This window comes from Chinchilla lanigera, unplaced genomic scaffold (assembly GCF_000276665.1).
Source record: "Chinchilla lanigera isolate Chin_1 unplaced genomic scaffold, ChiLan1.0 scaffold00037, whole genome shotgun sequence".
In the NCBI taxonomy this organism is placed as follows: Eukaryota; Metazoa; Chordata; class Mammalia; order Rodentia; family Chinchillidae; genus Chinchilla; species Chinchilla lanigera.
The window spans coordinates 9608498-9621944 of NW_004955438.1; the positions used below are offsets into that span (position 1 = coordinate 9608498).

Consider the following 13447-nt stretch of genomic DNA (forward strand, 5'->3'; position numbering starts at 1 on the left):
AGTAGTTATGCAAGATTATTTTTTGCACATTCTTTATTTTCTACAGAGACCTTCATCTCATATATGCAAAAAAAATACTTACTGCTTCCCTTCCTGATCTATATCCCTTTTATTTCTTTTCCTGCTTTGTTACAGTAGTTATAAGTTCCAGCACTTTGCTGAATAAAACAGTTGAGAGTAGACCTCCTTATGTGGCCCTTATGATCAGAGAATACATACAGTCTTTTACCATTAAATATTGTTAGCTTGAGAATTATATGCATGTTTTCATATCAAATTAAGAAAGTTACTTGCTAAGTCTGTATATATGTATATGCAGGATAGTTAACACAGGTGTTCTACTGTCCTGTATTTCCTTGCTGAAAGAAACTGTCAGTGAGGCATTGGTTGATTAGCTTTATATGTCTATATGTGTTTTCATGAGAAACTACATTGAAGATATCAATATGTAATACAATAAGCATTGTTAATTCCCTACCACTCTGTTTGTAACTCCGTAACGTCTGTACTGATCCTTTGCTATTTTGTAAAACATTGTCCATCTGTTAGTATTTTCTTCCTTTTATTTCTAAAATAAAAAAAAAAGTTACTTTCTAGTTATATTTTTGAAAGTTTTCTCATGAGTTTGTGTTGAATTCATGGGACACTTTTTCTCTACCAGTTGTATGACTGAAGTAGGACAGACGAAACAAAAATTTTTCAGAGAGGATACAAGGGAGCTGTAATTAAAAATTATACTTTTGAAAATATTGTAACTTCTAGGATTCAGTCAGAGGCACCCAAGGCAGTCCATACCAAGCGTTCTGTTGGTTAAATTCTGGCCCACTTCTTTCCAGCCCATCACACACCCCCAGGCCCTCAGCAGTTTGCAAATCCATAAATAAGCTTACTTGAGAAAATAAAGAGTAGGAACCTGACCCTAATTTGAAGGAACAAGTTGAGAATATCCAGAGAATGTTTAAATTACCTGTCTTGTCTAGTGAAACTGTATATTATCTCTAAGATTTTATTGAAGAATTATTTTCTTATTCTCTTTAATGGCTTGAGCAGTCTTGCATTCTTAAATCTGATCATCTGAGCAATGTAGTTGAGGATAGCAGTATGCAACATAACAACCACTGTTGATTTGTATTAATTTGTCTTGAAACCCTGTATCACTCTGAATGATTTTGCTTTGATTTGTTTATGTTCGTGATACTAGTATGCTGCTACTGCTCTAATTCTTTGTTTATTTGTTTCTCATGTACTACTCTCTTTAAAATAAAAAAAAGAAAACAAAAAAAAAAAGAAAACTGGGCCTATACCCACAATATGAGCTAGTACCCTTCTGAAAGGTGGGACATCCTTTCCTAGGGTTTTCACTACCTCAAGAAAAATGTAAATGTTTCCCCTTTCAGGAAAGAATGTACCTTTTTTAAGAGAGAGCACAGACTCTTTCTGTGAGTGGATAACTTTTAATTTGTGCCAAATAAGTGCTTCCCAAGCCTCTCACATCATGAACATTTCTTATTCTGCCAAGCATTAGCGTTAGGGTTAGGATAAGGAAAAACTGGAAAAAAAAGGTTTGAGTAAAGAAATTTTAAAATAAATTTTTATTAAAAATAAAAATGCAGTGTGAGCCTACAACATTTAGGATGGTGTTATTCATGCCCTAGGCTATATGTTGCTTTAGATTTTTAAAATGAAACAGTTTTGGAAATGGATTCATGTCTAACTACGAATTTTGGTTATTGCTGTCAGAGTTTGTTAGTGCTGCCAGAATGATCACTTAATAGCTAAGTTGGAAGAGATAAAGTCTTTTCCATATCTCTCACTACTAATGTACACAACAAATTCCAAAGGAGAAGAATTCTAACCAAACCACAAAGTTGTCATAAAAATATAGGAGATTGGTTACACAGTAATTTTGAGGGGAAGGCTTTTTAATATAAGGCATAATATGGGTAACAATTTAAATTTGATTACACTTAAATTATATTTTTTATAGCATAAAAGGATAATAAAGTTAAAATATATTAGACTTTAAAAAATTTGTAACTCATGCAACAGAAAAAGAGATAACTATCAATAATATAAAAGTTACTCCAAATTAAAAAAGAAAAACATTCCAGAAGACATAAAGGAAGATATATGGGCATGAAATTCACAGGAGAAATGTAAATGTGTAGTCTTCACATGGAACTAGAAGCAGTCAGGAAAATGCAAGCTGAGACAGTGAAATATTATTTCTTTCCCACTCAACAAACTGTCCAAAATTATATAAATTACCATTGCATACTCTTAGGATTCAAGTAACAGGACCATCACACACTCGGCAGCTACGTGTCAATTTATGAGTAACTTCTGGCAGACAGCTTTCCATTTGTATAACTACTTCTAATAATTCATAATTTTAAATGAATACATATTCATTATTAAGAATCTACCATGTTTCACCATTGCACTTATAGACCTGTACAGAAAGATCATGTTATTGTTTAGATGAAAAATGTTCCCAAAAAGTATTGTGTTCGGCAGTGGGCCTGGTTGAGAGAGCTGTGTTAATATAGCAAAACTTGGAAGGGTGTATTCTATTCCTTAAATTCTCCCTTCTGTCTCTATGATTCCTGGTACTGTGAAGTGAGCAGCTGACTTCTACCGTGACCTTCTCCCGTGCTAATTCTGCTTCAGACCCAACAAACTATGAACTGCATCTTCTGAAAACGGTAAGCCAAAATTAACTTTTCTGCCATTAAGTTTTGATGTCAGGTATTTTGTCTGAACAATAAGTAACCAATATAGATTTTAGTGCTGAAAGTAGGGTTGCTGTTGTTTCTGTACCTTAGAATTCTTTTTGAAAAACATTGGAACTGGCTTGTTGAGCAATTTGGGGAGTTTGGGAGATGTATGCTACAGAATTTCTGGAATGCTGTGATACTGGTCAAAGCCTACCAAAATTCTGGTAAGAATGCAGGCAGTGAAGGCCAGGATCAGGAGGTTGCATTTAGGAACAAAGACTGTTGGAAACTGGACTAAAGGCCAAGTGTATTTCACTCTGTGAAAATGATTTCACTGATATTTTCTACATACAATGAGACTTTGCATGATACTGATGTTAAAGTCAGTGAACTAATATTCTGGTGGAGAAAATTTCATAGCAGCCTAGCATTTAGGTTGTAGCATGGGTACTGCTAGTTGTTTTTAGCCAGATCTATGATGAGAATCAGGAGAAAAGCATAGAGGTGAATGATTTGAAAAGTTTGCAATTTAAACAAAAAAGAAGAACCTGCAAATTTGGGGCCTAGGAGAACATGATTGCTGAAAAGCTCAAAATTAAAAAGAAGCCAAGAACACAATAGAAAATACAGTTTCAAAGCATCTCAGTAATTCTCCAGACTCTAACCTTCACAGACTAAACTTCTGAGAAAGGCCTTGCTTTGAGAAAAGAGACTCCAGGTGCTGGGCTCAAGAAGGACCCCTAGAGAGTTGGTTTGCAGGGGTCATTTTACTTTAATTAGATATCCAGGCAGACAGAGGCCACTGGAGCTTCAGTCTAAGGGAACCCAACTATTGCTCTAGAGAGCAGCAAACTTTGGAGTCATCCATGTGGTCCTAGTTTCACAGGCATAAAGAATACAAGAATGCCAGGGTCACAGTGGCTTCTATGTAGACGTCAGAAGATCTTAATGGTCAGGCATTGTGCCTTGACAGTGATGTAAGTGAAGATGTGAGAATGAAGCCAAAAGTGCAGTAGAAAGTCTAGGAATTTGGAGATCCCAGAAACACAGAATTTCCCAGGAAAACCACGGGCAGTGAGCAGAGCCGGCCAAAGCTAGAATCATGTGGACTGCAACAATCAAGGATATAAAGGTGGTGCAACCCATGTCCTTTAAAGCTCACATCTTACTAGCACTTTCCCCAGGTGCTGAACATAGATCTAGAAGATGTAATCTTTGCCTAGTTGAGTTTGGTCTTGCTATAATCTCATTTCTTTCTAACCTCCTACTCTTCCCTTTTGCAATGGGAATATTTACCCTGTGCCATTGTATGTTGGAAGAGTTTAACTTTCTATATTTTTCCAGGGACTCATAGCTAGGAGTTTGCTTTGAGTTTCAGAGGAGACTTTGGACATAGACTTCTATTCACTGCTGAATATTTTAGGGCTTTGATGACTCTTACAGATATACTAAATCCATTTCATTTATTGAGATGTCTTTTGGGGTCCAAGGTTGGAATGATACTTTAGATCTAAAATATCCATCAAAAATCTTGTGTTGAGAGATGGAGCTTTGTCCAAGGAGTCAGATCATCAGAAATGAGTATTTTTATTATCCAGTGTCTGGCTACCATAAACTGAGGCTCTGTCCCCTTCTATGCTCTTCTCCCATGCTGTATCTGCACAGGAATAAATCAACTATACACTTAATCCTTTAGGAAAACATGAACTAAAATAACCCTGTCTTTCTTTAAATTTCAGTGGGAGAGTAGCCATCACAGATAGTTATGATGATATTGCTTGTAACAATGAACAACTGAATAGTAATTCAATGTCCATCAATAAATCTTGGAGGAAAAATAAAATTAGTCAATACTAATAAATAGGTAGAACTGTGCACATTGCAATTGATAGATCTAAAAGCAGTGTTAAAACAATAACAGTAAGATAGAGAGAAATAAAGCTAAGAAAAACCTGTACAAAAGAAAGAGCAGTATGCATAGTATGTGGAGATAAATACACAAATTTCTACCATTTATAGAAAAATAAAATTGTTACTAAATTTTTTGCAGTAGTGGGCATTATACCTGGTTGTCCAAGAAAAAGCTACATCTTTAATCTCTTTTGAATTTTTATTTTGAGGCACAGTCTATATAATTTTCCCATGCTGTGCTTGAACTTGCAATCCTCTTTCATTGGCTCACTCAGTCTCCCTGAGGGGATGTCTGCCAGAAGTTCATTCCACTCTGCTTTGATCTGTCCAGGAGATGGAACGTAGAACTAAGCCAGTGTTCTTCATAGGTTGCTTCCATTTCCTTGCTAGGAAGTTCTTACTTAACATAGTGCAAAATCTTGTAGGCTAAAGTAGGGTTCAATCTTTTTCTCTCTGTAATATCCAAGTGCTACTGAATGTTGATCCAGTTTCAATCCTAGTATGATTCAAGGGGAGAAAATAAATTGAGAAAGCAGCAAGAAGTCTAGAGGTGAATAAATAAATTATAAATGATACCAGACAGCCTGAAATCGTATTTCTGCCTTCCTACATCAGCTGGCTGGCATTATATAATGAACTAACACAAAATATAATGATTTCAAATTATATTTATTCAGTTCAGGCTGTTATATTTATATTTACATCTGTGAGGCTATTTGTAGTTTATTTTGTTATATGTAAACCCAATTATGTATCTGTGATCAGTTGTGGATCATCTTAGCATCTCTGGTAATTTTGCCTGGGCTTGATTATACTTCTGACTTTTGTTGGGAGTGGTTCTCATGTCTGATAATTGGCTGATTCTAATTCTTGACAAGCTGGCAAGATGTGGCACCTGTCTTGCATCATTCAGTAACCTAGTCATATCTTGGATTCATAGCACAACAAGTGTCCTTCAGAGAAACCAATGTAAACAGGCTCTGAGGCTGAGGGTTGAGAGTTGCCTCCAGCTGCATACTGGCAAATACATTATATCTTGTAAGCAGCAGAGCCAAAGATAGTAAAGAGAGCTACTTCTTCATGAAAGGAACACAAAATCATATTAGATAGGGTTCACATCCAGGTGGGGATTGAACACAGGAAACACTTCTATAATCTACCTACAACATATTATCTAAACAAAATGGAAATTTTGTTCTTCCCTGAGATAAATACTACATAAAAAGCCTATTTAAGAGAAGCAGTTTATACTAGAAGGGACTAAAGACTACAAAGAGTGATTAAGAATAAAGAATAAAATTAAACTTAATGCTGTTTGTTTGTCTACTTTGTAGGAGGTAGTGTATATTCTTGGCATATTGGATTGAATAAATCTTAAGATTCACAGTGTACAGTCCCAAAGACAAGATACTTTAATATTGTCACTGTTTTTCAGATAAAGAAACTGAAGTAAGAGAGGTTTAATTACATTTCTCAATATCACATTGCTTGCTAGTCATTGTGAGCCATAATTCCAGTCCAAATCCAAAGTTCATGTTCTTTGACAGCAGCTGTCTTCTTGCTTGGTTAGGTAGTTCCTCTACAGTACGATGAGTTTTACAAGTCAGAACTTGCATCTGAGATTTAGCTCCTCTAGTACAATGGAACTCCTAGTTTACAAGTATGAGTATGTTTAAATGTCTTGTTATTAGAAGAGAAAAATCTCTTCATTAACTAAAATTTAAATAATAAATAGAAAAGCCTATGCAATGGCACTTTAAAGGATGTTTTTGGAATCAAGAAGCACACAATAATACTACTCCTCCCCCTCAGGATTACAGGGCCACCATCCATTAACTCCCCTGCAATTTCCAAGAATACAAATCAAAGTTGGGAACTCTGAATGGGGGACCATACAATCTTTTGCTTTAGTCTCATTGAATAATTCTATAACGCAGTAGCAAATAAAAACAGTTTCCATCCAGTAATCCTAACTGCAAAAAGGCAGATCTTTTGAACGTGTTCCCCAAGAGGATGAGGAAGCTGCAGGGAACCTGGGCTCCTCCAGATTTCCCTCCTTTTGTTCAGGAGGCAGAAACAAATCTTCCCCAAAGAACCTCTTAAATGAGAAACAATCACCAGAGGCTAAGCGAAACAACAGACAATTGAAACAAATTATGTATTCTTCCCTTAGATAAAAGATTTAAATTATAAATCTTTCAATGCTCCAAAGTGTGAAATAAATTGAAATGCAATTAGGTGTCAGAATTAATGACATTTCTAAACTATTTCTCCTACAATCTTTTGAAATGCTTTGAGGTTTTGGACACTTCATATTTATTTCAATCAAACTTATCTTGAGTTTTGTTTAATCAAAAAGGAGAAAGTGGATCTTGAGATCAGCTGCTCAGTGTTTACCTAAAAAAGCAAGTTCTTCGCTCTTGTTTTTCTTTCATGCTCCTCACTTTCTTTTAATTAGAACTTGGGTTAGCAACAGGCCGAACAGCATGCCTGGCTTTAAGTTATCAAGTCACTTCTATCTTCTGTGATTATGACTGTGGAAAATTTACTGAAACTGATAATTCTATTGAAATTCTTGCTGGAAGCTGGACAATGTTCAAAATTATGAATGCAGTCACCTACAAGCGCTGAAAAACTGCTGTTAATCAATTTTTTTCCATTTCAAAGAATAAAGGATATAGCCATGATTTGTTCTATTGCCACTTTGTGTTACTCTACACGCGTCTGTATGGCTGAAATGACTGGTTCACTGGCTTCCGGGACAGGGCCTAGAGTAGTGCATCAGGCATTTGCTTCCCAAGTCTTATTCAATAGGAATTCATGGTTTCCTAACTTCTACAGACACTGGATGAGTAAACACATTTCCTACCAATTAAGAGCCAAGTCAGGGGCTGGGGATTTAGCTCAGTGGCAAAAGCAACTGCCTGGCAAGTGCAAGGTCATGAGTTCGGTTCCCGGTACCGGAGAAAAAAACAAACAAACAAAAAAGAGCCAAGTGAAACAGATGACATAAAAAGATGAGTTTCTTCTTAAACAACTCAAGCTTTGTGTTTGTTTATTAATTTATTCTTTGGTTTGGTGTAGATGGAACATGCACAGAGACAAAAATTAAGTAAGCATAGGCCCAAAAACTCTATGAATATAATATATATTTTAAAAGAAAGAAAGGAAATATTATCCTTTTTTGGAGTCTAAAAATCTTGCCATCATTTTATTTACAAAAGCTTTGAAAATAAACCTTAACTTATAAAAAATGAAAAAAATAAAAGTACTTCCCAAAATTGGAAGGAATTAAATCAACTCAATCATTTCTTGGAGGGCTGAAGTACACCATGTGGTTTGTTTTTATATATTGCAACTGAGAGAAAGTCTGATCCTAATGTTACTAGCAATCAAATTATCTAAAAATACTGGAAAGACAGAAAAAAGCACATTCTATGTAAAAGAAGAGTTTAATTTATAGTTCTAAGCAAAGAATGCAGACTCCAAATCTAGACGCAGGGGAATTTCTACAGTATTTTCTTTGGAATGGTAGTCAAGATTTCCTTTGAGATGAAAGCTATGACTGTGGGTGAACTAGCACAGGATCATACTATGTGTAAATTCACCAAGCTCAGATCATAATAGAGCTGTATCACTTCAAAGAATTGCATACATAAACATTATCACCCAAAAATGTACTTTAGTCAAAATCAGGTCTTGTGGCTTGAAAAATCGGGTATTTTTTGTTACAAAAATTAGGATTAATTTTTTTTGCTAAATTTTGCTATTAGGAAATGTCTGAGTGATTCTGTCTAGCTGGGTGATTACATGTTAAGCTATCTTTATTGCCTTGTATGTCTCATCTAGACTAGATTATGAATTCCAAAGGTACAGGGACAATATAACACTGTAAGTAGAAATGCTCACTTCTCCCAAAATTATTTAAAGAAAAAAGACGTTCTCCTAATTATAAACTAAACAAATATCTCACACATATTTTAGTTTGTGGTTTCTCCCTCTTCAGAACTTCTCCCTCTGTCACTGACATTATATACCTCTGATGGAAGGGATGCCTAAAATCTCCTTGTAGCTGAGGCCACTTGTCTGCCTCCTGTTTCTAAAAATCCTGCTTCTTATTTCACAAAACTAAAAGGAAAAGTAGAATAAATTTAAAACTTTTGCAGTCTTCAGTTTGCATTTATTAAACCTCTATTCAAGAGTTTACATACATTTTTCGGATAGCATATGAACATCATGTGAAATGTAGTTAATGTTTATCTACTATTGTTAATTTACTGGTTTGGTGATGTAAGATTTTATTTTGGAGGAAAGCTGGCCGAACAATACAGGATAGCTAGTCCATGTGTTGTGAGTCAAATTATTTCAATTGTTTTGAATGAAGAATTTGGCAGTGGACACACCTCGTGTTAAGTATACTAACATATTAATAAGCCATGCAATTAAACGTAGGGAAAATGTAATTATTTCCTTATACAAACAGTTAATTTTTCTGAGTAGTTACACTTTAATTTATAAATATTCTAGTTCATCAATGAAATCACAATTCCATGGGCCTACATCCACTCTGAAAATAAATATATACCAACAAATATCAACCAATCCAAAATCAGGCAGTATCTTTCTATTCAAATCCATATTATCCTGCTCAGAAGAACACAGTTCTGTTCTAATCTATAACTGAGTTTTGTGATTCCACCTGGTACTGTTTTTCAGGTTTCCTCATTTCCCTGCTTTGCCCATAGTCCATGTGCCCATGCACTGTGCCAGGAGATGGCTTTGGCTTGGCCTCCAGCCTTCTTGTCTTTCCTCTGTTATAATCTCCACCTCCTTCACGACTCTAAATTGCTACAAGATAGCAACTGAGAGTACTTACTTATTTTAGATTAGATTTCCTCAGATATATCTCTTGAGACAGATATTTGACTTCTAAGGGATTCCAAGAAGCACCAGTAGGATAATGGAAAAGTGAAATAGGGGAAGACTGGAAGTTGGATAAAGAGTAAATATCTCAGTCTGTGTAGAAGGAGCAGTGTACAGTAAACCTCAGAACTACACAGGGAGTGGAATCAAGGGTATTTTGATGGTTGGTATTTATGCTTCACTCCCTTTTTTTCTGATGGGAAATGAACCCAGGGCCTCACACATTAGGCAAGTGCTCTACCACTGAGTTACACCCCCCAGGCCCGAGTATTTATTTTTTGAAAAATTTCACCCAGCAGGGTATGAGGCTGCTCCTAGGGAGGAAGAAACTCCTGATATTCCCAGTCTTCTGTTTTTTAGGCAGAATCAGAGATATACAACAAAGTCTTGCAGTAGGTTTCTACCATTAAATATTTGACTGGAAGGGGCTGATTGGAGAAAGACATCAACAACTGTGTTTGCATAACATTATTTCATTTATTAGTGCCTAGTACCATGTGTTGACATAGCGGACAGAAAGTATTACTCATAGAATAGCTCAAATAATAATCCTTTTATAGAAATAGTATTGAGCTTTGTGGAGAAAAAGCCCCACGGCATAGCAGGATAAAACTGATTTATTGCCTTGGCGCTGAATCTTAGTAGGTGCATTTCCTATCACTGAAATACCTAGTGTTCACACATTTCCTTCTTATTGTGAAGGTGACCATTTCCTCACATGGGTGAGTGTGTGCTTTTCTCAATCATGGTGTTTAAAAAATAGTATCAATCATATATTATTTAATACATGTCTTTTCCAACATATTATTGCTTTTAATTATATATATTTTGCAAAAGTTTCTTATTGAAATGTATCATTGACAAAGAACAATGGTGATAGGTTAAAAGTTTCCTGCAGGTAGGAACTGCAAGTTGTTCCTCTTATATATCATCAGTGTCTTATACATGCTAGTTGTTGAAATAAATGTGCTTCAAGTTACATTGATGGTAGATGTGGTTAACCATATGTTTGGCTTGAACTGGCTTTAATTAAATGGAAGTTAGCCACTCTAGTAAAGAACATCTAGAAAAATAATAGTGGAGAGCACTGACATTTCTCTTTCCATTTTATTTACAGCTATCTTTCCTCAGCCAAATACCAATCACTTATCTCCAAATAATTAAAGACCTTGCTTTTGGAACATATGTGTTAACCTGAGCTATTCATTTCTCGGCAAAATCTCATCTTGTTTCTGACAGATGAAAAAAGAGGTTTCCAGGCAGATAGGAAACTGATGTATAATTTGAAAAGCAAGTTTGGAATCCTCCCCTTATCTGGGCAGAGTAACTTGGCCAATGTACCCTGGTTTCCAGCAAGAAACCCACTCTGTTTCTTCTGGTATAAGATAGAGGTCTATTTCATACCACAACGATGTTTACTGGGCAGAAAAGAAAAAATATGGACCTAGAGGCCAGTTGGTTCCCTGTTCAATAAAATCACTTTTTATTTTTTTTTTTATCTTTAAGTGGTATTTTCTTCACGTGTAATAGAAGTGCATTAATATCTCATGATGTCAGCCTGGGGAAAAATGAGAAGATACATTAACATTCACAAAGCATTAGATTGATGCTTAACATGTAAAAGATACCTGTTCCATAGTGATATTTTATTTCAGTTTATTCCCTGGTACTGTGACAGTGCATTATTCCAGGGCAGTCATGGTGAACCTTTTAGAACTTTCAATGACACAAACAGCCCACTGCACCCCACCTACCATAGCTTCTCCACCAGTGCTCCAGGGATTCAGTTGATCATATTACAGCCATCCTGGTTGTCACCACCACTTTGCTTATAATGTAACTGGCAAACATCCCAACCTTAAACACAATGTCATCAAGATAGCTAAACATGATGTGCCGGCCATGGGTGCTGGTGAATCAGTTTCTTAACTGACATGAAACATTGTTTATAGATTTTAAGAAAGGCCAGGTACACTCCTCCTCCTGACCTCGAGTACAGAGATCCACTTGTCTGGCTGTGGCCTAACACATGCTTTTGTTTTGTTTTGTGTGAGTCCTCAGTAAGTTGCACTTTGCCCAATCCTGAATCTTCTTACCTCTGTCTTTGGTCTCAATGCAGCACAAAGCTGGTTTTGGTGTTTGAAAACTATTTTTCTGAAACATTTACCTGCTAACTCCCATGTTTTAGTGTCCTGCTATTTAATTTCTTACAGTCACGAGCTTTTAAACTCATGGCTTATCTACTTGCATCTCACGTCGCCTTCAAGTGGATGCCTGGTACACTCACGTGAGCCTTCCCATGGAAGCCATCCTGTCGCATTCATTCTTCCCCTTTCCTCCTGGTGGGGTAGTCACGGTTCTAGCATAAGGACTCATGTTGAACAAATGTGTTTTGAATGCAAGTTTTCTTTAGTTGGATAAGGAGCAATCGGCACAGCTCCCGTTCCCTTTCCTTGACTCTGAAGCCACATGACCGCCAGTTCAGCTACAGGCCATGCTTTATAAGGCTTTTAAATGCCCAATGTCATATCTCCAGTGCTGCAGATAAATTTTCTTTGGGTCAGTTCTGGAAAAAGCTCCTGGATATCAATAACAAGCATCACTCTTTCATCTGAAACTCAGCACTTCTTTTCTCCGTGCCAGTATAAAATGAGAAATCAGCCCACTTTCTGTGAATTCTGGCTACAAAACCTCCCTTGTGAAGGCAGGTTTGGGTCTTGCAGACATTTCCAAGTTTTGGGGAGTTTGCAGCACTGTTATTACTATTTCACTCACTCTCTCTTTTAAATACTTTGCACCTCTCCATTTTCCAGGTAATCTACCTTTAGGGTCCCAAGAGACACAATTCTCCAATCTTATTATGCAGATCGGCTTAGTTCTGTGCCCTCTGTGGCTGCCAGCCTCCCTTGCATATCCAGGATTCATTAAGAATCTCTAAAACACCATGGATCTCTTTCTCCAACCTGAGAGGTAAATGCAAGTTTTATGAAGCTTAATGCTAATATGATTTCATAGGTAGATTTCTAAGACAAATAAGTTATGAAATACTACTTTTGAAAATTTTGCAAACTGAGGAACAGGAGAACACATGATTACATCCTTCCTTCAATAATTTTGGACTTATAGCATGAAGGGCTTTCAAGCTTAAATTTCCTTAACTTCACGATAAACCTTTCTTTGTGAGGGCCTGTCTGTACTTAATTAGGAATAAATGGCAGAGGATTTGGAATTTCCACTGATCCTTATTCTTCCTCCAGTAGGCCTTGGTGGTAGGAAATATTAGCAGCATGTTTATTTACTATGGGAAATGAATTGTTACACGTACTTTGGAATGCAAAGACACAGTGGTCATTATTGTTTCTAAATTAGTATCATCCTGTTTAATTTTCCTTTGAGCTTCATTTAGTGACTCTGTCATGCTCAGGCATGATAAAACAATTCAACATCTCTCCTATTTTTTCTACAATCTCCTGAGTGTTTCACCTAAGCATAGATCTGCGCCTTTGATCTGAACATCACTGTAGAATTTAGATATGCGAAAGCCTGTAGAGGCCCACTGTGAGGTCTTACTGGTGTTGCCTTATAGGAAGATGAACATGTAAAGATTTGATGTGGACTGGCCAGTAGACTCTACCTTGCTCCAGAACTTTCAAACTCCTTTCACTTTTATACTAGATTATGTGAACCAGCACAATACCTCCTGATGGACAAGGGTCACACTGTTCCCCTGACCAACTGATAGATTGTCTTAATTTAGTGCAGATATTCTAATGGTCTTATCCATTGAGGGAATAGTTAATAGTGTATCACTCAACTCTTGATCGAATGCCTTTGATTCCACTTTTACAATTACTGTGTTTTTTCTTAGTTCAACTAAACCCCTGAAATCTATGTGG

The 13447-nt window shown here is 36.3% G+C and overlaps 1 long non-coding RNA gene across 1 annotated transcript in view; it reads left to right on the forward strand.

The window, feature by feature from the left end:
• Positions 1-2619: 2619 nt before the first annotated feature.
• The window catches only part of LOC102030568, a 29738-nt gene continuing 18910 nt past the window's right edge, over positions 2620-13447 (forward strand). The window contains exon 1 of the long non-coding RNA XR_261922.1: positions 2620-2705. This is a non-coding gene — a long non-coding RNA (uncharacterized LOC102030568). The remainder of the gene's footprint in view (positions 2706-13447) is intronic.